This window comes from Cupressus sempervirens, chromosome 7 (genome assembly GCF_028749045.1).
Source record: "Cupressus sempervirens isolate cs-2001-9-10 chromosome 7, ASM2874904v1, whole genome shotgun sequence".
NCBI classification, from domain to species: domain Eukaryota; kingdom Viridiplantae; phylum Streptophyta; class Pinopsida; order Cupressales; family Cupressaceae; genus Cupressus; species Cupressus sempervirens.
The window spans coordinates 884,389,428-884,414,688 of record NC_143124.1 but is presented as its reverse complement, the minus strand read 5'-3'; the positions used below and the strand labels follow the sequence as shown (position 1 = coordinate 884,414,688).

At 36.7% G+C, this 25,261-nt stretch overlaps 3 pseudogenes across 1 annotated transcript; all 3 read left to right on the top strand.

Moving 5' to 3' along the window:
- Nucleotides 1-511: 511 nt before the first annotated feature.
- LOC149550318 (L-type lectin-domain containing receptor kinase SIT2-like) lies at nt 512-18,990 on the top strand (annotated as a pseudogene). Its single transcript, XR_016354192.1, has 2 exons — nt 512-1,825; nt 17,704-18,990. The product of XR_016354192.1 is annotated as an L-type lectin-domain containing receptor kinase SIT2-like (transcript).
- LOC149550319 (serine acetyltransferase 1, chloroplastic-like) lies at nt 2,118-2,778 on the top strand (annotated as a pseudogene).
- A 2,908-nt stretch (nt 18,991-21,898) lies between the features above and the next one.
- LOC149550317 (L-type lectin-domain containing receptor kinase SIT2 pseudogene) lies at nt 21,899-24,297 on the top strand (annotated as a pseudogene).
- Nucleotides 24,298-25,261: the final 964 nt, after the last annotated feature.

The following is a 25,261-nucleotide window of genomic DNA, read 5'->3' as shown; positions in this document are numbered from 1 at the left end:
CCCCACATTCAAATCACTAGACAATATTCACGTGCAAAATTCTAATAATATAACATGCTAATATTGATGAGGCCAGATCCAAGTACTAGTTTCTATATTTTATGATTTTAATACTAGCCTTTATAAAGGTAATGATAATATATATATTACTTTGTCTCATCTTTCATATAGTTGTTAAAATTTCAATTTTAAGGAAAAAAATTCAAATCTCTCACTGATTGTTTCAAAAAAGATCGGCACAACCATTGAAACAATCGCCATATCGGAATCTTTGACAATTGCTACAGACACATCGAGCAGGTAAGGAAAAACACTTGAGCCACAGAGAAAAAAAGCCTCTTCCATATATTATCCTAGTCTATTTCTTCCTGAATCTCGACAGATACGATTCTTATATTTCCTCAGTTTGGTTATCAATACACATCCTGGAAGGCTACAAAGTCTTTGCTGCTTCCATAGTCTCTCGGAGGTTATCATACTTATGTATCTCAGCAAATAACGTAACCAGTAAAGAAAGTAGCGTCTGATGATTACCACGATAGAGAAGAACTCCAACTACAATTTGTTCACGAACTGTCAATTTACCATCAGATGTCACTCTCAGCCGCCTACAAAACAGGACTTAAAAAAGAACTGAGTTCGTGGAGGTATGAAAGTCCCGGACGAAACTCTTTCATTCTCTGAATTAGCAATAATGCTTCTCTTCCACAGCCCAAGGCCGAGCCTGGTTCCCATATGTTCACTACTCTTTTTACTGCGTTTTGTGTGCGGAGCCCAAACGGATGAGGCTCTTCATCTGCCCACCACTTTCGTCTTCAACCGCTTCAACCGAACGGGCGTGCTCATCCTGTTGGGAGCTGCAGAAATGAAGTACAAATCGGTTCTGATGCTCACGAATGACACGCCATTCCAAATTGGCCGCGCGTTGTATTCGGAGCCCGTACAGATGAAATCGGTGGGAAGCAACGGCAGCGTTGTGCTCTCCTCGTTCAGCAGCACCTTCGTTTTCTCCATCGTTTCGCCGCCATCAAACGGAGGCGGCCACGGCCTCGCGTTTCTCATGACGCCCTCGCCCACACTCTCTGCTGCCCTCCCCTCGGAGTACATGGGCCTCTTCAACATGACCAGCAACGCCCACGACTACAACCATCTCTTCGCAGTCGAGTTCGACACCAGAATGGACGTCGAGTTCCACGACCCGGACGACAACCACGTCGGCATCGACATCAATAGTCTCGACTCGGTGGAAGCGAAATTCGCCGGTTATTGGGACGGGAATGATCTCAGAGAGGTCGGCCTGAAAAGCGGCCGGAATATCCAGGCCTGGATAGACTACGATCACCGGGAAAGAAAGCTTAATGTGAGCATCACATTCGCGGGTCTCCCCAAACCGCAGAGACCCCTCATCTCTATCGACATAGACCTGTCGACTGTCATCGAAGAGGCTATGTACGTTGGGTTTTCTGCAGGGACGGGGAACTATGTAGAAGACAATTATATTTTGGCCTGGAGCTTTACCACCAACGGAACCGCGCCGTCTCTGGACGTAACCGTTCTCCCTTCTTTAGCAAAGGATAATTCGAGCCGCCTCTCAAACGGATTCATTGCGGGCGTCACCGTCGCCTCTGCGGTTCTGGTTATTTTAACCGCGACTGGGATTGTGAAGTGGGCGAGAGCAATGAAAGAGAGAGAAGAAAAAGTGGAGGAATGGGAGCTGGAGTACTGGCCCCACAGATTCAGCTACCGTGATCTCAGCGTTGCTACGAATGGCTTCGATGAAGAACAACTGTTGGGCCACGGTGGATTCACTACTACATGATGATAAGTTTTACTACATTTGTTAAAGACGAAATTCATCTTTTGTCTTTAACTTTCCTTTTGCCTTTTTAACCTTTTTTAATTTTTAAAATAATATATTCACTTTGTCGATATACGACAAAACTTAAAAGTCAATAAAATAATTAGGCGGGAAAGAAAATTTGCTCGGTTAACAATAAATTAATAAACGAAAGGTATTTTGGAACATAGACGCTAGGGTTTTAACCGAGAGAAGAGCATGCAATTGGCAGAGTGCGATGAAGAGAACCAGGGAGGGAGATTATTGTAAATATATTCTACGAATTCAACCAGCATGGGCATGGCAGGGGAATTGATGCCAATAAGAAGCAACATCACCTGATAGAGGATGTGTTAATTGCCATTATGTATATAAGCCAAGTTCTCTACGATTTCCTCTACATGCTTCCACTTGACAGGACGGAAAAACAAAATTTGCAGGGAGGATGGGAATATGAAGAAATATGGAAGAAGCTTCGTCGAGTGGCGGCGGAAGAGGTAACACTAAAGCCCATCCTCGTAAGGTAACTCATCTCCCCAATTCTCACCCACAACACATTTGAGAGCGCGCTAGCGTTTCATCTGGTGAACGAGCTTCCAATCATCTCTGTGCTACCTATCACAGACCTCTGCAAACTATTAATCGATGCCTTTAAAAAAAACCCTCAAATACGCCACGCTCAGCTTCAAGGTTTTCTTCGCCTGCCAAGCACACCACGTGGCACATTCCTTCTAATCTCGGAGTCAATTCTCAGTCGCTCTGGTTATCCAGAATAGGGTTTCTGGAATGTTCGCTATGGGCATCCACCCTATCACTCGGATTAGGGAGGGTGTGCTTTTTGACCATGGAAGGGAATTGTCATCGGAGAGACTGACGTTATTGGTGACAACGTCACTATTCTGCTCAATGTTACACTCCCTTTCGATTGCAACACTTCATGAAGCCGCTGACACATTCAGCAACAGGGTAATGCTATTCTTTTCTTTCCTAACATTCAAATTCAAGAAGAGTTCCTTTTATCCTTTTTTCATTGTTCTTCCTTTATTCCCATTTGTATAGTTAAGTTTAAATTATATAACAAATATTTGAGATTTTTCCCTATTTGTGCCTTTATCGAAAAAATAAGCACGAGATCTGCTATTTAAACAATTGTAGGAAGCAGAACAAACCCCTACCACATTAGACTATGAATAAAAAGCAATGGCAAAAATGCAAAAAGAAAACCATGATTAGGCTACACTCTCTAAATGACCTAGATTCACTGAGCACAAACCTTGCTTCTACAATAGCATCCACTTGATGCCTGTTTTGTGATATTTTAACAAACAGTTCGTGTGCATTGTCCCCACCTTCAGCTCTTTTAGTATTATGCCAAATAACTCATGTCTGTCATAAATGACAATTGGGCTAATGTCAATTTCTATAGACAGTAATGTACTAATAGAACTGTAAGAAGATTAATGCCCTTTTTCGAAGTTCAAGAGTATATGGTGGTGATCTCTTAACTCTCTTCTATGTTGCTATGTTCACCTTCAAATTGCTCCTTTAATTTTCTAGTTCTTTTTTTCTGATAATGGACAACCAATTATCCAGATTCGTGATCTCTATGTTTAAGTAGATGATTATAACTTGCTGAGGAAGTGCACAACTATACTAGAGACAGCCTTCACTTGAGTTGTTGTGATTAGGAGGATTCATTCTCTCAGTCACTTGAAAATGAACCTGGCCCTCACTTTTCCTCAATGAATTTGCACCTTGAGAGATGAAACATCATCTTCACCGAATGGGTTACAACCTCTGGGATGAAACTTTCTTCCCTATCTCTTAATTTATCTCATGTTCTGATTACACCTCAATTCTCCCAATAGTATCTTCTGCTCTTTTATTGTTCAAACATATTTAAATTCCAGTTGGATAGGAGTCAATACTTAACATTGTGAACCAATGTGTAGTTTGAGTGGGGTAAATCTTTTCTTGGTTTTGTAAGGGATGGATACTATTGGCAGCACTGGTTACTTTCTCCAAGACTAGGTATAATCTCAAACTTGCTAAGACTGCCTAGGTTAACTGTTATGTGTATATGGAGATTTTTAACTAGTGAGCCCATATTTGGCATCTTAATAAGTGAGAGTCATCTAGTGAAAGTGTATATATTTTGAACCCTTGAATTACAGGTTGATTCAAAGAAATATGATAGAATAACCAACACCTCTCTACTTAGAAGTGATATCGATTTATGCTTTTCACATGTGAAAAAACTAACCCCCTAGTGTTATTTGGTGATTGGGACTTCATGGGTAGAACATGCAAATCCTAACATTGACACTGAAGATGATCAGGTCACGGTAAATCACGATGATGGAAGTGATACACTAGCAAGCTTTCTTATTTTATCATTTAACCAAAGTGAATGATTCACATTTTATCCATTTCACATACAAAGCTTGGGGTGTATGGTCTGCACGTTATACTCATGTGCCTGATGTGTAAGAGAACATTGAACTCCTGATATTGACACTGAAGATAATAACTTTATGATTAATCATAAAAATGGAAGTGATACACTACCAAGCTCTCTTATTTTGTCATTTCAACAAAATTTCACAATTCATGTTTTATGTCTTTCGCTAGAATCTTAAGTCTACTTACCATTCTCTACTCAAGAACTTGGTGTATGATGCATAGGTTCTAGCTACTGCAATTCATTATGAACTCAATTCTAATTCTAGACTAAACTGTAGTAGTGTATTTGAAGTTCCATTAATTGATATTTTTTGTGCACTAGCAGTTGTTGCATGTCCTTTCATTTATTTATTGAAAGGTTGGTCAGTTACATTAACGCTCACCAAATATACTAGTAGATATTCACAATTGTATAGGTTTTGTAAGTGCTTTGAAAAGTGAAATCTTTCTTTGTATTAGATTATTAATTCATGGAATTTTAGTTCCAGGTAATCTCAAACTCTTTAATAGTTTATTTACATCTGAAAAGTTGTAAATTATAAATTTGCTTGCATTTATACATGCATTATATACGTGAAAGAATTTTTATGAATTCATTTTTGACTATATGTCCAAGTTTCTAGCATGAGGCTTGGACTTATTCTTACAAACTACACAGAGTGTCTTTTAACCATAACAAAATCAACCAACCGTTTTTCTTTCTCATATGGGTTCCTCATAATGAAAATTGTAATAAAATCGAGCTGATATGCAAAAACGAGAACATAAGTGACATATGTAGATCCAATCTTTCTTTATTTGCTTCTTTCTTTCTTCATTTTCTCTTTTGATGTTTATATGACTACGAGCTGAGAAACTTTGTTGCTGTCTATGATTGGTCCAAAGCGTTTAGTGGAACTATGCTATATTAGGAGGGCCCAACTACAAGTAGGCGTTAAAAAAAAGTTTTGACAGAAGCCTATGTGAAGAAGCTTAAGTTATTGATTGTGGTATTGGATTGGTCTCGGGTTGAGGAGTTTGTTAAAACAAATTTGAGTTGGGTTCATGCATACAAAGTCATGTATGTACATATAGTAAAATTCTTTAGTATATGATAAATTGATATAACAAAATAAAGATATATCTAACATCCATCTATATAAATATAAATAAGAAATACAAAAATATAGCTAATATCCATATAAATTGATATAGCAACATAAAGATATATCTAATATCCATCTATATAAATATAAATAAGAAATACAAAAATATATCATTTGTAATTCGCTCTATTTGTAAATGGATTGATGAAATAGCCATTCATCTGTTACTCCGCAGAAGTGGGAAATATGTGGTCCATACACATGGGCGAGCAAATCAGGAAAGCATGCATTATGTAGCCAGGCCCTCCATATTTGTGTATAGCAAAAATGAATTAATGCATCACTGTGGAATCTATTAGTAGGGGAGGATAAGGAAGGAGTGAGTCTTAAATCTGTTTGCTCACTCCTAGTCAATCTCTGGATCTCACATTGGTCAATCTCAAGGCTTGACTGCCAACAAATAAGAACATACAATATTAAATTTGAAGTCAAATGTAGGGAACATTTGAAAATATAATAGAAATTTGTCTGATTTGCTAGATAATTTGAAAAATATGTGGAGATTCATCACAGGTTTGTATATGTTCATATAGGTTCAACACACAGAAATATGTTGATATGCGTTCATATATAAATGGAAGAAATTTTCTTGCAAAAATCAGTCTTTGCATGTGCGATAACATCTGGTTAAAAATGAACATTTTGAACAGAAAAAACAAAATTTCTCATTTTTGTGTCCAACTAAAAAGAACCCCCATCTTCTTTTAACATAAGGTTATATTTAATCTATTGAGTTTTATCTTACCATGTATTTTAATAGAAAATAAATTTCTCTAATCTTGATTTTTTGAAATGACAAATAGCTTCATTTTGACATTTATTTTGCCTCTAGTTTCACTCCTTTAATTTTAATTCTGTTTATTTCCATAACAGGATTATAGAAATATTGTAAAGGAAGTTGAAGTGAATCACTCAAAAAATACACTTGTAGCCAATTTTAGAATGAGTGCTTTACCTACCAGTTATTGAAAATTTGTGGAGCTAATAGAAGTCTTGGTAAGTGTTGTCCAGAAATACATCAACTTTATCTTTTTATAATTATAATGTTATATCTTGTATTGTTGTCAGTATAAGCATTATAAAAACAACTTTTCACTGCAGAAAAAGGATGAGGCATCAATTCTTGATAATGTAGCAACATTATTTCAAACTATGCTGGAAGTTGTTAGCTGTGATATGATGCTTAATTAGATCAAGTAAATGTTCTTCCTTGAATTGTTTCATTATAAAATCTGCTTCCTTTCATTTATGGGTATTTAGTCACATCTTTATGCACTCCTTCTTTGTTTTATATTATTTATTCAACTCCAACTTTGCAAATAGAGGAGCAACAATAGTAGGGAGATGCATTTCCATAGTGTTTTGCACTCCATTGTTCTGTGATTCCCGGTATCTCTCTTGTCCTTTGAATTATTGTTATCATCTCTTTTGTATGATTTAATTTTTGATTGATAAAGAGACCATTGGAAATAAATATTTATCTTTTTTGTGTTGACTCCTTTTCTTTTTTACCATGCCAAAGCAGGAGAGATCCAAGAGGGATAGCAGGCAAGGGAAGTGACGATGTAGGCGGTGATTGGGTTTAATAGAAGGGAAAAGACTTGCATTCCAAAATGGTAAAATGCATATTTTTTCAAATGTACTTTTGTAGGAGTCACAAAATCTAGATGACTAGAGGTTTTCCACCACTGCCAAGCTGTGGGTTTGTTAAAAAGGGCATTTTTTAATTTCTTAGTTTGCAGGAAAGGTTGTGTTTGCCTTGGACATTTTTTGCTACCACCACCACTGAGGCTCTCTCATCGTGAAATCCGATGATGTACTTGCCATCAGGTAGTTTATGAATGGGAAACACATTCTGGTACTATATGCTTGGGGAATTGTTTATTTTTATTTTTATTGCACAGAGGTATGATTTGAATTTTGTTGGATATCATATCATAGAAGTAATTTGTGCTTGAATTCGTAATGTAGTTCATTTATGATCTTCATTATATCAGTTGTGTTTTACGCATCATATTCGTTATCTATGCTTTCTTACAGTATCATTATCCTTGGTCATGATTTAATGCTTCTCAATTCATTGCCAGTGAAAATCATTGCTACTGTAAATCCCCTTTTGACTATCTTTTACATCTTCATCACTTATTTTGACATGTATATCAGTGTGTTTGCATTCATTTTATCCATCCTTGCAACAGGTAATAGTACCTTTAATTTAATGTATTACTGTCTCTTCATGATAGTTTTTAACTGCTAATTTTTTTTTACAGAAAATCTTTAAAAATGTTTTTTCACCCCTCTTCTTGAATACCCTACGGATACATTTGTTTAATTACATGGATATCAATTTCTGATGACATTGGTCTCATTGATTTTTTAACATTGCTTTCTATTTTTGACATATTCTAGATCAATTCTCTTTGCAGATGCATTTGATATCACTTCTATTACCGTATCCATGAATCACTATTCTTATACACTTTAGTTGTGATACTTGGGTAAGAATCATAGACTTCATAGGCCAGTCATCATTACTATACTTTGTACTTCCACATGGCAGTAACATTTCTCAAATTTGAGAGAATTTCGCTCATTACAAAGAAATTGCAAAGACTGAGAGGCTCTCACTAGTCTTAGGTACTTCATTTTCTTCTTGAAGATTGGTGCCAGTTTTAAGTCCTCCTGTGGAATTGAATGTGCCTTTTGAAATACGGTTCCAAGTGAATTCATTTGTTCACAATGGACTACTCAGTGGGCCAAGCCTAATGAATTCTTCTATTTGGTACACCCTGAATGGATACCTTATGCCCATATGAACATGGATCATGTGAAAATTGGTAGTTTGAGAAACACATGCTATTATCCTGTGAAGCTAGTTAAGGAGTATAAGAATTTAATTTTTTTTACAAAATTCAGAAGGCATACTGGTTTATTTGAGGCTTCTCTTGACAATGGCTTTATGGATGTTTACTGAGTACAAGTGACACCCTCAAAAGTCTACTTTTTTGGACCAGAAATCAATGTGTCCAACTGTGTGACACATGATTATGCTAAATACATTAATAACTTTCTCCCTGTAAGCTTTATTGATGAGAATGGGAATAGATTGTACTCAACTGATTTATCTCAGAAAGAAATTACAGAATTGTGTGGGAAAATCTACAAAACTATACAATTGTACTTAGTTTTGAAGGAAGGCATTGTGATAGGGAGTAAGAAGTTTGACTTTCTTGCTTTTTCAACTAGTCAACTACGAGAAAGTTCTGTGTGGTTCTTTGCTTCAACTGGAGAGGTTAATGTTGATAGTATCCAATAAGCAGGACAATCTAATTTCTCACTCAAGATGTATTTGAGCATTGTTGTTTTGGATCTTTTTAATATTTAATTGTCAAAGATGATTTTGGTTCCTCTTCTATGATTAATATGCTTTTGCATCCAAACATGAACACAAAATTTAGGTAAAACTACGGAACTGCGGATTCCATATTGGGGAGAATTGTGGATTGATACTAGAAATAGTGGTATCAAAATTGCTACCTGAGTATTGGCACTCGTTCAACAACCTCATAAATATGTGATCAACTAAATTCCTCTTTCTAGAAGGTCAATAGCCTCCTCCTCCAGATTGTCATCAAATAAATCGTTTCGGTCCTTCATTTGGTTGACAATCTACCCATGCAATAAAGCGATTACCTGGTCATGCCTATTCTCAAACCCCTGGGCACATTAAATCCCCCACAGATAGGAAACATTGGGAAAGTGTATGTCATCTTAGACCGGCTTAGATTGTGGTCAATGTGCTGCTCCACGTCTCTGCTGTTAGATGACTCTCCATAATCCCTTGTTTCACCTTTAAAACCAATAACATTATTTCTGCAAATAACAAAGTGCAAAGAATGGTTTTGTTGTGCATTGAGAGGACAATCTCTGTTACCCACCAGTATGGGAGTGTCGGGCCGACCATCCACAATCCTGGGTACCAAGTTGTGCCAAGGTTGAATGACTTTGTCTACCACAATTTGTAATTGTGTGGTAGGGATTCTATTAGGTAAATCGTTGTCATTAACCATCTTTGGTGTGAACCATACTCCATTGTGAGCAATTAAATCTCTTAACATATTGCATATCTCAAGTCTCCCCCTTGAGTGAGTTATCTCCTTCCTCTGCCCCTTCAACAATTGTCCCGTCATCCTCTTCTGCAGCAAATTTCACATCTGCTCTTTCACCATTTTTCATGGTGAACTTCTTATTTACTCCATGCCATTTCAAAATAAACAAACGACCTTTTATTTTATTATTAAAATAAGATATATGAATTTATATTACATAGTTATTTTTTGCTCCTTATTCCTCTTTACAAGTGAATGCATAAAATACTACTTCTTGTGGATATGAATGTTCGAATATGTCCTATTACTTCAACTGTCAACTTGTAGTTATATCTTTTTCTTCTAAGAATGCGACCTTTCAAATAGAAAAGCTACTCTCTTTCAATACATAATGGAATCCTTGTATTTGATTTTAATCGCACCCTTTCAAAGATAATCGCTACTGACTTTGTCTGGTTATCAGGCTTTTGTTCTTTGCCGGTAAATATTAATTTTATTAAAGTTCCATATTTATTGCCTGTAGAGAAAATTTTCATCACACAAAACTTTAATCAACTTTATATTACGCCTATATGTTGCACAAATCATCTGTTTCTTCAGAATTATCCTTCAAAAATCATCTCTACCTTCACTCCAAGCGTATCTAGGTGTACACAATTGACTCTGCATATTACATTTGTGAAGGTATACAGTTTTGTTCTGTTGTCTTCAAATTATTTTTGCTGGCACACAGATAGCGATTCAAACATATCCTCCTTTGTTCTCCATTCCATTAAAGTCCGAGTTTCACTTTTAATGATAGCAAGGTTTATGGTTCATTCGATTATCACTCACAAATATTACTCCAGACATCACCCTTATGTTGAAGTGTAGGGAGAGTTGATTTATTCTTGACAGAATATGTGAAATGCCTTCTTTCATACTGCATCTCTTTTCCAACGTCTTATCCTTCAGACTGCTAAGCCAACCATATTACTTTCTATGTGGTTATCAATAGGCCACTGATATACCTATACTGGGCCCCCCAAGTTCGGTGTACAAGGTTTGATACCTGATAGAACATATCATTCTAAGCAAGTTTCAAAGCATATTCAGAGTCCCACTCTGACTAAGAGATTCCTTTTTAAAGTTTAAATACTGGTTTTTCTCTCTGCCTTGGGATATATTGATTGGAATCATCTAAAGAGTATCCCATGGAAAATTTACTAATAGAAGCCAATTATTCAATGATGTGAGTTGGCATGATCCTTGACATAGTGACATGATGAAACATTGAAATTATGAAGTATGATGACACTTTCTAGAATTGGGCAATGCTCCTTTGCCACCCCATCCCTCACCACTAGTCTCAATGATAGGTCGAAATTGAAGCAAACCAGGTCCATGAAAATACAGGCAATAGTTTAATGCTAAAGGGAGAAATAATAGTGAGTCTTCTTACCAAGTTGAATCCCCCGTACTGGCATAACGTCTGTTCTCTTCCTGACTGCACAATGGTGTGGAATGAGCTAAGATGGGTTTCCTTCAAGTATAAAATAATCTATATTTCCAGTATGAATTTTATGTAAAGGATTACCAGTTCATTGAGCTGAACATATTTACAGGTATTCATCTTTCTATAATTTACGTTTTCTATTATGTTTTTACATTGTAATATATCCTTATGTGATCTGTATTATGGTTATTACAGTTATTTGACAACATACAGATAGAAATTTTCTTTTATAGATTGGGACTGTTTTGAAAACACATTTCGCTCTAAATTCTTGAAAACATTGCTTCATAGATAAGGGGATTTTAGAGACCTAGTGGAAGGAAGTTATCTGTGTTCATAATGTGGAAGGCACACTTTTATAACCAGAGAAATAGGACGATGTTCTGTGAAAGGATAAAACTACTACTTGATGTTCTGAGATACAAGATTGTTATGAGAATTCAGATATGGTTCTACCTTCCTCAAAAACCCTCTCAATGTACTATATAAATTTCCATTTCTAAGGCATTGGTACAGTCTCTCATTGCATGAGGAATCACATGATTCCAAGGAGAACGTAGAGAAAAAGATTTCATAGAGGAAACCAAGATCCCATTATAATAGAGGAAGGATTTTGAAATTCTTAAACAGTATTGATTGCTTGGACGATGTTGGGACCTTATCTATATAGGTAGTTCACTTCCAGTTGATGACCAGTGGCTTGTTAATGTCGCATTTCTCGATTTAGCTTCATAAAAAGATAATTGATTTGAGAAGATGCTTGAGAGCATAGTCTGTCTTAGCTCCAAGCTTAAATAAAACTTTATCTCATACTCTATGATTTGTTAGATGTTGCCTTTTTAATCCCCTCTTTTGGGCATGGTAATGTGTACATAGAGGCTTTACACCTTAGCACCTCTCATCAACTTGGTCCCCAATTTGAGATCCCCCAGATTTCCAAATGAGGCTAATTCGCATTAAATTCTCATGGAATATTTTGATTAACAGGGATGCAGTAGAATCAACAGCAGATCCAACCCTATATTTATATGGAGATGGAGCATATCCCAAAGATCTATTGCATACGGCAAGAGCAGAGGCAGTAATAGTAGACCTAACAATAGCAAGAGAAAAGCTAGCAAATCATCCGGTTGGGTAGTTTCATTTCCAGATCTAGATCCAGAAGCAGGAGAACCATATCCAGTAGTAGTTGATCCGGCAAAGGCAAGGTACAGGCAAAGGCAAAGGAGGGCCCTAACTATCCTATCTTAGTGTAGGCAGGTGCAGTTAAAGCATCTAGATCTGTTCATCAGAAATCTCAATATATATATATATGCCCTTTAGAATGGTAGGGGTAGTGCCAACAGATCCAGTGGAGAACCCTTCAAGATCCTTTTCGTACTGAGAGCTTGTTAGCTCCCTACCCTAAAGATGACCCCCAACTCATCAATCCCCTTCTCTTCTACCGAATTCTTTTTTTCCAAAAGTTATTGAATGCTCAGCTGAATGAATAAATCCCCAATTCATATGAAGGGTTTGAGGTTTGATCAGTGTAGGAGAAAATGGGGTGATGATCATTCTCGTACAAGTGTATGGAGAGCAAGGATCTGTCTTCGGCACTAGTAAGGTTCTTTCTAGCTGCTTCTAAAACCTATTATTAATAAAAAAAATGCTTATAGATTTACTTTGCATTTGATCCCTAGATTTAGGTTAGTAAGAAAGCTGTGACATGATTCTTTTAAATCTTAAGTACATCACTTCTTTATCTATTGTATCTATATTTCTTTTATCCGATTAATGTAGTGACTCATTTATGCTTAGGTAGGTGCATTCAATTTCTCCCTCTCTTCTCTCCCATTTGAAAGGCTATATGGTCTCATGGAACTCTAGCTTTCTATTACATTAAAACACATCAGATGGACAATTACCAAGTCCTCTGCTTTGAGTAGCCATGAAACCAATAAACCCTCCTACATATAACTATATAATACACTTTTATAGGGGAGAACATTAAAATTTATAGATAGATAAAAATGAATATTGGAGGTATAATAAGGTGTCTTCCAAATTTCATGATAGATAAAAATGAAAATTCAGGGGCATTATGCAAGATTCTTTTGAATGTAGGTGTTTCAAGACATTTTCAGTCCTCTGTAGCTACCATGTACGACACAAAGTTTGGATTAGGTTTGGTACTCTCAATACTAGTGTACTCTTCTATTATATCTGTTAGTTTTTTATCAGCAACTCTGTCCATAGAAGCCTATGCATTATGCCAAAAGTAAAAATTCTAGGCTTAGACATATTAGTAATGTCTTTTTCCCAGATCTGGTACACTAACAATTGCATTTAATACATGACATTCAACGCAATTTTGTAGAATCATATATATATATATATATATATATATGGGCTGGATGATTGGAATTTTTCTTTGAACCTTTACCATGCAAGTTTATGGTAAATATTTCAAAACTTCGGATAGAGACTCCACAAATAGAAGCTCTGCATATTCAATCTAAATTATAACACTTGAAGCCATTATCAACTTTGGTCTTCATTTGATGGTTCCTCATACACTAGGTAAAGTGTTCACTTCCTTGTCTCTCCCACAAGTAAGGGGGAAACTTGAGAGAAGTTAATTGCAAGAGTATAGTGTATTGATTGAAAATTAATAAATTATAGAAAGAAAGAGATGGTTTAAATTATCAGCCAATATACTAACTATGCCATTAAATTTATGTCATAAACACCACATAAAACATAGAAGCTCACATTAATAATGTGGTAAAATAAAAAACACCACATAATTTTTCCTTTCTCTACCATTCTAAAAACAGAGTATACTCTGTCAAAACAGAGAATTCAGTTTTCCTTTCATGGTGATCATTGAGTGGGTTATAGTGCTGTTCAATTTTGTTTTATAATATTCCTTTCTCTGTTATTAATTTTTCTCTGCTTTAATAAAATCTACAGTTTTGAGTGTAAACGAATAGGTTAGGTTTAACTGTATTATATATTAGATGATACATGGTCATCTCTAGATTCTTTCTCTTTAACAAGTAGCATGACCTAGAAAATTGTTGAATAATTAGCTCGTCTTTCCAGTCTTTTTGTGTTTACCTTTAAATTATCATCAAATTTACACTTATATAGTCTGAAACAACTTAAATCTACAGATGTTCTCATATGATATGACACATTTATTTTGTAGTTTCTTGTAAAGTTAGCATAATAACAAAGCCAATAGTTTTAATGGAGGAAATTCGTTAAACCATAATGAGATTTTTAATATGCATATACATACAAAAAATATGATAGTTAACAATAAACATTATGTTTCTACGGCATTGAGCTGTTCGAACACTATTAGAAAAAGGAAGAGTTTTTGCTTTATTGCAGAAATAATCTGAGCTCAACTTAGCTTATTGGTAGACTCAACATACTATGGATTTATACAACACCTATAGGAATAAGGATTTTTTCAAATAATTTGAGCTCAATATGCTTTGTCGAATAGCTTTTGATATTAGGAAAGATTCTTTTGAAATCCCCTCCTGATCACCGCCATCAACTACTGGTGTTGTTACCCAAAATAATGGTATGCTGCTTATTCTTCAAACAAAAATTTCTCTGTTTGCAGTTAGCGGCAAGGACTGAGGCATCATCAGTTGCATCAATGGCGGGAGGGATCGTCATGGTTGACCTTGATCTGGCTACGTAGGTGCATGGATTTTAATTTCCATGTTGAATCTCCGTTCTTGAATTTTGCATGTGTTTCACGACCAGGCCCTGGTTTCCACTGATCCAGCTCTTGGATATGGTATTCCTGAAAGTGGTATAGGGAGAAGTTGAGAGTGCTGAGGCCAACACTAATATGGTAGATACTGACAGTGTTGAGGCCAAGTTCAAAGTCAAGAGCTCTGTGTTGCTATTTTTGCTCAATTTTCCTAAGCTGGGGGTTATTGGTCATTTCCTTGCAGATACAAACTACTGGTGAGTTTTCAATTTTCTTACAGATTGATTGTCTTCTAAAGAAGGAAAAATAAAAGGGTATTTTTTTTTACTTCTTGATATGGCCAACTATGGATTGGAGGGATTTATATGGTATCCTTGAGGATCATAATGCAATTCTGAGAGCTTTACATTGCTTTAGTCTAGAGGTTTTTAAAAATCTCTTTCAAAAATTGGGATGTTTTTGTTTCAAAACAATGAGAAAAATTAGATTTTTATTCATAGAATTTCCCCATTTTATTCTTCACTCTCACCATCATATTGTCCCCATCAACAGGTTGCCTGTGACATTTTACCAAATGATCAAATTGTTTAAAAGGATTTTCAATTAGGTTTGGTCTTTTAGCTAACCTTCACATTTTCCATTTTCTTATCCAGATTATGTTTTGGATGTTTAGCAGAGGATGATCCCCTTTCAATCAACTTAACAACCAAATTATAGACATGAAAAAAATATAAATGGTCAAAAAAATAGTTAATAACTAGGTGTGCCATGTTAAAGAATCTTGAGATAGAGATCCTACTTAAATTTAGGTAAGCATGGTGAAGGTATAATTAGAAAAAACACTAGACTATGAGAGACAAATATGGTATGAAAGAAAGACAATGTATTAACGTTCAAAGACATCCAGAGCTTTAAAAAGTAGGCAAGACACTCTTCATAAGTCAATTTACCATGCATCTGCATACCAGAAATACAAAACCCACCAAGATTTTTGTAAATAGGCTATGAAACAAGTTATAAAGATTGAGTCAAGTAGATATTCTCTCAACATGATCCCTTTATGCTTGTTGAATCCCTTTAGCTTTCTGTACTCCAAGATGCCTCATCTGAGCCACTGAAGAGAGATCCAGTATCACTGTGTGTAATCTGTGTACCCCCTAGAAGTTGAGAATACATCCCAGTCAGTTGTGGTTGTAGGAAGGTTCTCTGGATTGAATCCATATGCATCCAAACCATACATGCCAGTAAACCATCCATCATCAGCATAATCATCCAAAGTTCCAAACTCTAAACAATATCAGAATCAATTTCATCAATTCTTGTAGCTCTTATGTTTAGTGGAGAAAATTGAAATTAATGTTAATTTGACAGTTTCCATTCTGTTCCATTTGTTGTTGGTGATTGCCAACAATTATTTGGATGATTTAAGGGTGCTAGCATGCGAGCTTGAGTAGTTCCCTTCTTTAGCACATATGGCAGTTGTGGAGAAGACCTGAACAAAAAACATGGCATAAGCACCAGAGCATATTTTCACTTCAATGTAGCCGATAATAAAGCAAAGATAATTAAGATCATTGTCCGTAGGCATTGGGCTATTTTCCCTCTTAGTTCACCCTTTTCAGCTATTTTCTTCCTCCTTAACATCTCCTTGTCTTTACCCACAACCTCACTTCTCTTTCTTGTTCGCAACAGCCTCCCTAATTTCTAATGCACTTCCGTCTTTTATTAAAATCGAATGCAGCTCCCTCTTTTTTTAAGAATTCTTCTATTCGACTTCCCTAAGGAGATCAAACTTTTACTTGATGCATATTGTCATGTTTAGAATTGGAGTTGAATGGTCTTCTTGGAATGCAGCGATTTACAATTGATCAAACTTTTACTTGATGCATATTGTCATGTTTAGAATTGGAGTTGAATGGTCTTCTTGGAATGCAGCGATTTACAATTGATTCAATAAATTAGTTACTTTTAATGTTTTCATTCTTGGCATAAGTGGTGATGGCAAATGGTTGACATGCCTGTCTTTGTTTCCACATTATATATACATGTGTACCAGATCAGCTGCAGCTAAAATCTCTCTGTTGTATGTGGATACCCATTTTCAAAGCCTTAGGTCAATACAAGTAGAGAACATACATGTAAAGGTTTTTAAATTAGAATTCATTTTTTTTAAAACTATAAAAAGCTTGTAATCAACATTTGAAATCATGCTTCATAGTCTACAATTAAAAAAGTTTTAAGTCCCATCTAATTGTTCAAACATTTGTGTGATGAGTGAGCAACCTTGAGTGCAAGATTTGAATGTGCCAAACTTAGCACTGTCTATCCACATGCAAGTCCAACTCACCACCAATGTTCCTACTCATTGAATTAATTTGTTTTGCTCCCTTCTTGTAGGTCATATTTGCAAAACTTTAGACTTCTAATTTTTCTTATTTTAAAAGTTGCTAGCTCAATGGACAAGCACCTGCATTAATAGCAGGGGATGGTGGTTCCCTTCTTGTAGGTCATATTTGCAAAACTTTAGACTTCTAATTTTCTTTATTTTAAAAGGTGCTAGCTCAATGGACGAGCACTTGCATTAAAAGCAAGGGATGATGGTTCGAATCCATCGCGCCTTAAACATGAATTAATAATTGTATTTTAGTTTATATTAAATAATATGATTTTTAAAATTTATTAGTTTATACCATCTTCTGTCTAATCATCTTAAGAAAGACAATATTTTCTATAAAGACAAAATTAAAATTGTCTCTAAGAGACAATAATAGTGTTGTTTATTGTCTTTATAAGACAATAATTTAAGACAATAGTTTAAGACACTCACTTAAAGACAATACGTAAGACAATACACAACTTTTTATTTGTCTCAAATTACGACAATTTGCTTAAAAATTGTCTCCAATATTGTCTTAAAACCCCCCTTCATGTTGTAGTGATTCGGTCGGGTCTACCATGGCGTTCTTCCCAATAGCGGTTTGCATATCGCCGTGAAATGCATCACGAGGGAATTCGGCGAAGGAATGAAGGGTTTCATTGCGGAGATTAGCAGCATGGGGCGGCTGCAGCACCGGAATCTGGTGCAGCTGCGGGGGTGGTGCAGGCGAGAGAAGCAGCTGTTTATAGTCTACGACTACATGCCCAACGGGAGCCTCGATAAATTGATCTTCGAAAGCCCCACAGTACTGCTGCGGTGGACTGATAGATACGACATTCTCAAGGGGGTCGCTGCGGGTTTACTGTATTTGCACGAACAGTGGGAGAAGAGGGTTGTGCACAGAGACGTTAAATCGAGCAACGTGTTGTTGGACTCGGAGCTCAACGGAAGACTGGGGGATTTCGGGTTGGCTAGATTGTACGACCACAGTGATAACCCAAGGACGACTCAGCTGGTGGGGACGCTTGGGTACATTGCGCCGGAGCTCATTCACACGGGAAAGGCCACGCCGAGCTCGGACGTTTTCAGCTTCGGTGCTCTGTTGTTGGAGGTTGCGTGCGGGAGACGGCCACTAGATTTTTCCAAGGACGAGGGAGAAGAGGTCTTGGCGGATTGGGTTTGGGAATTGTACAGCAGAGAGAGCCTGCTGGATGCCGCGGATCCCAAATTGCAAGGGGAGTATGGAGTGGAAGAGATGGAAAGAGTTTTGAAATTGGGGCTCTTGTGTTCGCATCCTGCGGCAGAAAGGAGGCCTGGCATGCGGCTTGCGTTGCAGATTCTGGAAGCGGAAGCTCCTCTGCCTCACCTGGACAAACCTTCATTTTCTTCGGCTATAATGACTCCCCGAGGATTCTTCACTACAAACAGTCTTTTCCTACGTTCACTTCATTGAGTGGCAGTTCCAGTGGCTTTAGATTACCACTATTGAGCGGCCAGCCTTAAACATCACACACTAAGGAAGAAATTAAGCCTGGAAAAGTAAGTCAAACTTTGACTATTTAACACTTTTGCACTAGGAATCAAGCTTTAGAGTGTGATGTTTAAGCCGTTCGCTTTTGAGCAGTTCTGTCTTTACTTGCCATCCAAAAACAGTTCGGTCATTAATTACTTTCAGCTTATAAGGGAAATCTTTAGAAAGATGAGTGGTTAGAGGAGTTCATAGGGTTAGAGCTGGTCTAGGAGGAAAGCATCATCAAAGTTTGAGTTCATATGAGAGCCAAAACACTACAAAGCCAATGTCAACAAATCAATATTTTTTAAAGTAACTTTTTCATGTTGTAGTTAAGTAATTTTATAGTTATTAATATAATATAAGAGTATTCTATTTCATTGGTTATTGAGTGAGTGTATATGTATTTTTATGATGTTGAAATTAATTTCATTTTTAAGAGTAAAGATAAAACGAAGTATATATTGAGATAATATACAAATTCTTGAAGTTTGAACTATTAAGTATCAATAACATGTGGTTGGGGATAGAGAGGAGGGATGCATACTACATGGAGACCTAATGTAATTGATAGTGTACTTAGAAGGTTGTGGGCTACATTATGGTAGGTTTCCTTATGATTTTGAAGAAATAATAGAAGTTCAAAGGGGAACTAGATATATCCTAGGATGGAAAGACTTACTGATGTTATAATCATATGGAAACTACAATTAGGGTTCTTGATTTAATGGCAAATTAAATCTAAAGATGCTCCTTGGATTGGCTGAAGTTTTTAAAGATAAAGTCTCATGCTACTATTCCATTATAGAGTCGTGTTCTTTGAATGTTAACAAATTTTGAAAAATTATTTAATATTTAATATTTGAAATAGTTGGAATGATTTTTATCATTAGCTATTACAATTTTAGTTTCTCTAAAGCTATTATAGTTTTAGCTTCTTTCAATAACATTTAATTCTTTACAAATTCTAATAAAACAATTTTGCAGACACTATGTAGACTATGAAAACAATCATTTTCTTATTTTATTTAGAATTAAGATATTTTAAAAAATTATATTAAATTAAGAAGACACTTTCTAAGAGTTAACACATTATCGAAGAAAGTCAAATGGGTGTTGATTTAAGTATTGTCAATCCTTTCTAAAAAATCTAATATTTTTATATGTTGAATGATTATAATAGTTTATTTAACTTATTAAAAAAAAAAAAAAAAACTTAATAGTTTATTATATAAATCATTCAACTCTTTTAAAATATTGGAGTAGCTTTATATAGATTCTATCAACTAATTTTATGCTCATTTCTTATTTGTGTATCAAAGGATGGCAAACACTTTGCAATGTGTCCTAGCTTCAAAGTATGAAGCTCTATGAGATGAAGCAAGTAATTTAGGTATTTAAAATTTCTACTAATGTAACACTAGACAAATAAAATGCTTCTATACATCAAATAATGAAAACATATTGTTTTGGTCCTTTAAAAGAAAGTTATTGGAATAATTTCATTAATTAAATGCAATAGATGTGATCACTCAAAATTTTCCTATAAAAATGATACCAAAAATTTCTTCTATCAATCTTAAAGCTCAACCTCCTTAGGCCTCGTGAGCTATTATTTTTCTATAATCTAAAAAATATATATTAAATTTTAAATTTTTTTGATAAGAATTTATAGTGTAAATATATAATATGATCATTTTTAGCTAAGACATTCATAGTAGTTTAGTGTCAACGAGTCTCTTGTATTGTTAATAACTATGATGGCTTTGAATGGACTAAACTTAGTTCAACATCATAATTGGACTTTGTTGTCTTCTCAACCTTCTAGGATTTAAAAATTGTTACAATTCTAAGGTTTCAATTTGAATGAAAATATATTTGAAATTAATAAAAATATTTCAAATAGAAAATATAAATCTATCAATTGATTTTAAAAATTAAGAGACATGAAAGATTTCATTTTACCTACAATTTTTTTTTTGTCTACATAATCTCCATCTTATAAAATAATTATTTATTCCACTTTAAATAATGTGTTATCAAATCTTAATATGATAGACAAGAAAGGTAAAAAGATCAAATCACTTGTCTCGACAATCTTGAATCTTTCACTAATTTCATTTTTAAAAAAAAAATCACTTTAATATGTACAAGATTTAGTGCATGTATTATTTTTCTTTTAGTGTATAATACCCATACAAAATCTCTTTAAGCTGCTTTATGCAAAATTTTATTATAAAAATTATAAGTTTAATTCTACTTTAAATACAAAATTTATAAACTTTCTTAAAAAATAGATAAAAAATATTTTTTTAATAAATTAAATATTCTAATTATTCCTTGACTTGGCTTTCTTTTGATTTTAATTTCTGATATTTTTATATTCATTGATTTCATTCGCAAAAGTGTGGTACATAAACATGAATTATTTAATCCTTTCTAGACTTTTTTATTATAACCCGAGCTTGATTCCACTTTGAATGCATATTTCATTGATTTTCTTATATTGAAAACTTATATTCCTTTTCTGCTTAATATTTTAAAGATTCTTAAATTTCACATATAATCCTTATCACGTTCCCTAAAACTTCCAATTAATGCGTCACATTCATATAATTGCTTGAGTACTTTTGAATAAACTTCAAATGCACCATGAAGTAGTAGTTTTGATTGGTACAGACTTCACCATAAAATGTCCCACCAACATGAAAATATTGAAATTAAGATAGAGAATTCACATGATATCCATTCTATATCTCTATTTCAAAATAGAGATCTAAAGTTTTCTATAGCTCGTTTGCATATATGCTATCCTATAAAAGAATTATTTGTTCCACTTCAAGATACTCGTTTAAGAAAAATGATATTAATTGTCATTTGAATATATATTTCTTTGATATTTTTTCCAATGTACACCATCCCAAATAAAAATTAGATTATTATATGTAACATGACCTTGATGTCATTTTAAATACGTATTTCTTTGACTTTGTTGAATTGAGATTACATGTTCCTTCCATTCCTCAATCTTTGTAGCATTCTTAAATCTCTCATAATCTTTATACAATTCCACGAAACTTCCTATTAACGCATCCTGCCATCCATAAAGTTGCCAAAGTACTAGTATAATTTTCCTCTCCAACGACTTATTTGTATGGAGTAGACTTAGCGGTCAAGTATTCTCATTAGAAGCCCGTCCGATGTTCGCATTCTGGGCCTTGATCGAGAAGAATTACGTCTACAGTTTGTCGACCGACGACCCGCTGTGCCTTAAAACGTCGGTCCTCGTAGCATGAAAATATTGAAATCGGGCAAAATATAAGATTGACATGGTAGGTAATCCATTCACATTCTCTGCATCGACCTAAAAATTAGCCATGAAGCTTCCCTTCCACACCCGGAGGCCGAGCCTGGTTTTCACATTCCTAATCTTTTTGTTAACTTGTGCCTGCCGAGCCCAGACGGATGAGGCTGTTGGGCGACTCACCAGTTTCATCTTCAACCGCTTCAACGGAACGGATCGGCTCATTCTTGTGGGAGTTGCTGCAGAAGTAAGATCGAAGTCGGCGCTGATGCTGACCAATCACTCGCACTTCGTCTTGGGCCGCGCATTGTATTCCGAGCCCGTGCAGATGAGAGCACGCGGAAACAACGTCAGCACCCTTTCGTCCTTCAGCACCACCTTCGTTTTCTCCATGCTTCCCCCGCCCTCCGACGCCGGTGGCCACGGCATCGCCTTTCTCATGACGCCCTCGCCGAATTCATCGGATGCCCTCTCCGCCCAGTTCATCGGCCTCCTCAACTTCACCAGCAACTCCCACGACTACAACCATCTCTTCGCAGTCGAGTTCGACACAAGCAAGAATGTCGAATTCAAGGACCCCGACGACAACCACGTCGGCGTCGACATCAACGATCTCGACTCGGTCGAAACAAAGTCGGCCGGGTATTGGGACAAAAAAGGTTTCAGACCGCTCAGCCTAAAGAGCGGCCGGAATATCCAGGCCTGGATAGAGTACGATCACCTGAGAGGGAAACTTAATGTGAGCATCACATTCGCGGGTCTGCCCAAACCGGAGAGACCACTTATCTCGCTCGACATAGACCTGACGACCGTCGTCGAAGACGAGATGTACGTTGGGTTTTCCGCTGCCACGGGAAACTTTGCAGAGGACCATTATATTCTGGCCTGGAGCTTCACCACCAACGGAACCGCGTCGCCTCTGGATGTAAGCCTTCTCCCTTCCTTCGCAAACCATGACTCGAGCCGGCTGTCAAAGGGATCAATAGCCGGTATTGCCGTCGCCTCTGCGGTTCTGGTGTTTCTAACCGTGAGTGGGATTGTGATGTGGGCGAGAAGGATGAAAGAACGAGAAGAAGCCATGGAAGAATGGGAGCTGAAATACTGGCCCCACAGATTCCTCTACGAAGACCTCAACGTTGCTACGAATGGGTTCTGCGAAAAACAATTATTGGGCCACGGGGGTTTTGGTCGGGTCTACCATGGGGTTCTTCCCAATAGCGGCTTGCATGTCGCCGTCAAGTGCATCACGCGGGAAGTCAGCGAAGGAATGAAGGGTTTCATTGCGGAGATCAGCAGCATGGGGCGGCTGCAACACCGGAATCTGGTGCAGCTGCGTGGCTGGTGCAGGCGGCAAAAGCAGCTCTTTATCGTCTATGATTACATGTCGAATAGAAGCCTCGATAAATTGATCTTCGGAAGCCCCAGAACGGCGCTGCGATGGTCTGCGAGATATAATATTCTCAAAGGAGTCGCTGCGGGATTGCTGTATTTGCACGAGCAATGGGAAAAGAGGGTTCTTCACAGGGACATCAAATCGAGCAACGTGTTGTTGGACTCGGACCTCAATGGAAGACTCGGGGATTTCGGGCTCGCCAAATTGTACGACCACAGTGAGAATCCGCAGACGACGCATGTGGTCGGGACGCTTGGGTACATTGCGCCGGAGCTCATTCGCACCGGGAAGGCCACGCCGAGCTCCGATGTGTTTAGCTTCGGTGCTCTGTTGTTGGAGGTCGCGTGTGGGAGACGGCCCGTGGATTTTTCCAGGGACGAGGGACAAGAAGTCTTGGTGGAATGGGTGTGGGAGTTGTTCAGCAGAGATAGGCTGCTGGACGCTGCGGATCCCAAATTGGAAGGGGAGTATGGAGTGGAGGAGATGGAGAAAGTGTTGAAACTGGGGCTGCTGTGCTCGCATCCGGAGCCGGAAAGGAGGCCTGCCATACGGCTTGCCTTGCAGATTCTTGAAGCGGAAGCGCCTCCGCCTTCTCTGTAACTTGCTTCCTTCGACTGTAATGAATCCCCGAGGTTTTATTCGGTGCAAAACCAAGGGCTCACATCGCCAGGGAAGTCTCAGCCGCAGCGGGTGGAAAACCATTCATGGCGGATCAATTTGGTTACATCATTGACAGAGAATCCAATTGCTCAATCAATCGCCCCTTTAATTTGAAGGCAGATCAGGGCATGAGATGAGGTTGTGGGAATGAATAGGTCGGCTGAATGCCATAATGGCACTGGAATCAGAGGATTTCGTCGCTGAGGTTTTACGGATAAGATTTATGTAATTTCAGAAGGAGCCTCTTGCAGGCGGGATTAATCATACATTTTTGATTTTTTTTTTCTATCGAAAATGGAACGGTTGTAAATACACATTTTCATTTTCTGGCATTGCGAAGGCAGTGAGGATCAAATTAGCAAAAATAGCACAAATTTTTCGTATTATGTGTAAATTTAAATTTTAGTACAGACCAATAAATAGTCCCATTTCATATAAAGAGTAACCGCATCCTTACACTCCCCTATTAAAATTGAATCAATTACCGCCTACCCTTCTCGGGAGTTGCATTGATGGTTTTGCGAGAACAATTTACATTTTCTCTTTTCAAATACAGTCCGTTGGTGCAAGGGTTTTCAAATTGGGAAGTGCTTCGGAATTAAGAATTCTTGAAAGACTAGGATTGTCTAGAAGTATGTTGAAATGTAGGATTATTGATTGCCTAGAAGTCTAGGTTTTCAACTGTTATAGATTTAATAGTAGCGATTCTTTCAAGATCAAAGTAATTAGTTAAAAGTTGTTAGCATGATATCAAGAATAGACATTACATATTTCTGTAGACTTAAATTATTTGCATATAGATTAGATCATTTCTACAAGTGAAATTAACCATATCTAACATACTATCATTAAAGTTCGTCAAACCTCCCTCCTTTTTAGAGGGGAAGAGGGGTATTAAAGTCACCCATACAAAGAGCATTAGCATTAGTGGACAAAACTTTACTGATATCCTCCCAAACTAGTACCCTCCCAACTTGAGAGGTTGGGGCATATATATATATATATATATATATATAGAGGAGGAGCTAGGAGATATCTTGATAATTAAACATTATCGCCAAATAGTTACGCAAGAAGGAATAAGCTTATCCAAGAAATTACTTGGATTCGATAAAGTAGCAACAACACCTGAAGCCCTGGTAGCTTCCACACAGTCAAAACCAGTGCTGGGCTAAAGGCCATTCACAATATTACCAAAGTTATCATACTTCATCTTAACCTCTTGAAGAAGTAGGATCTCAACTTTATTG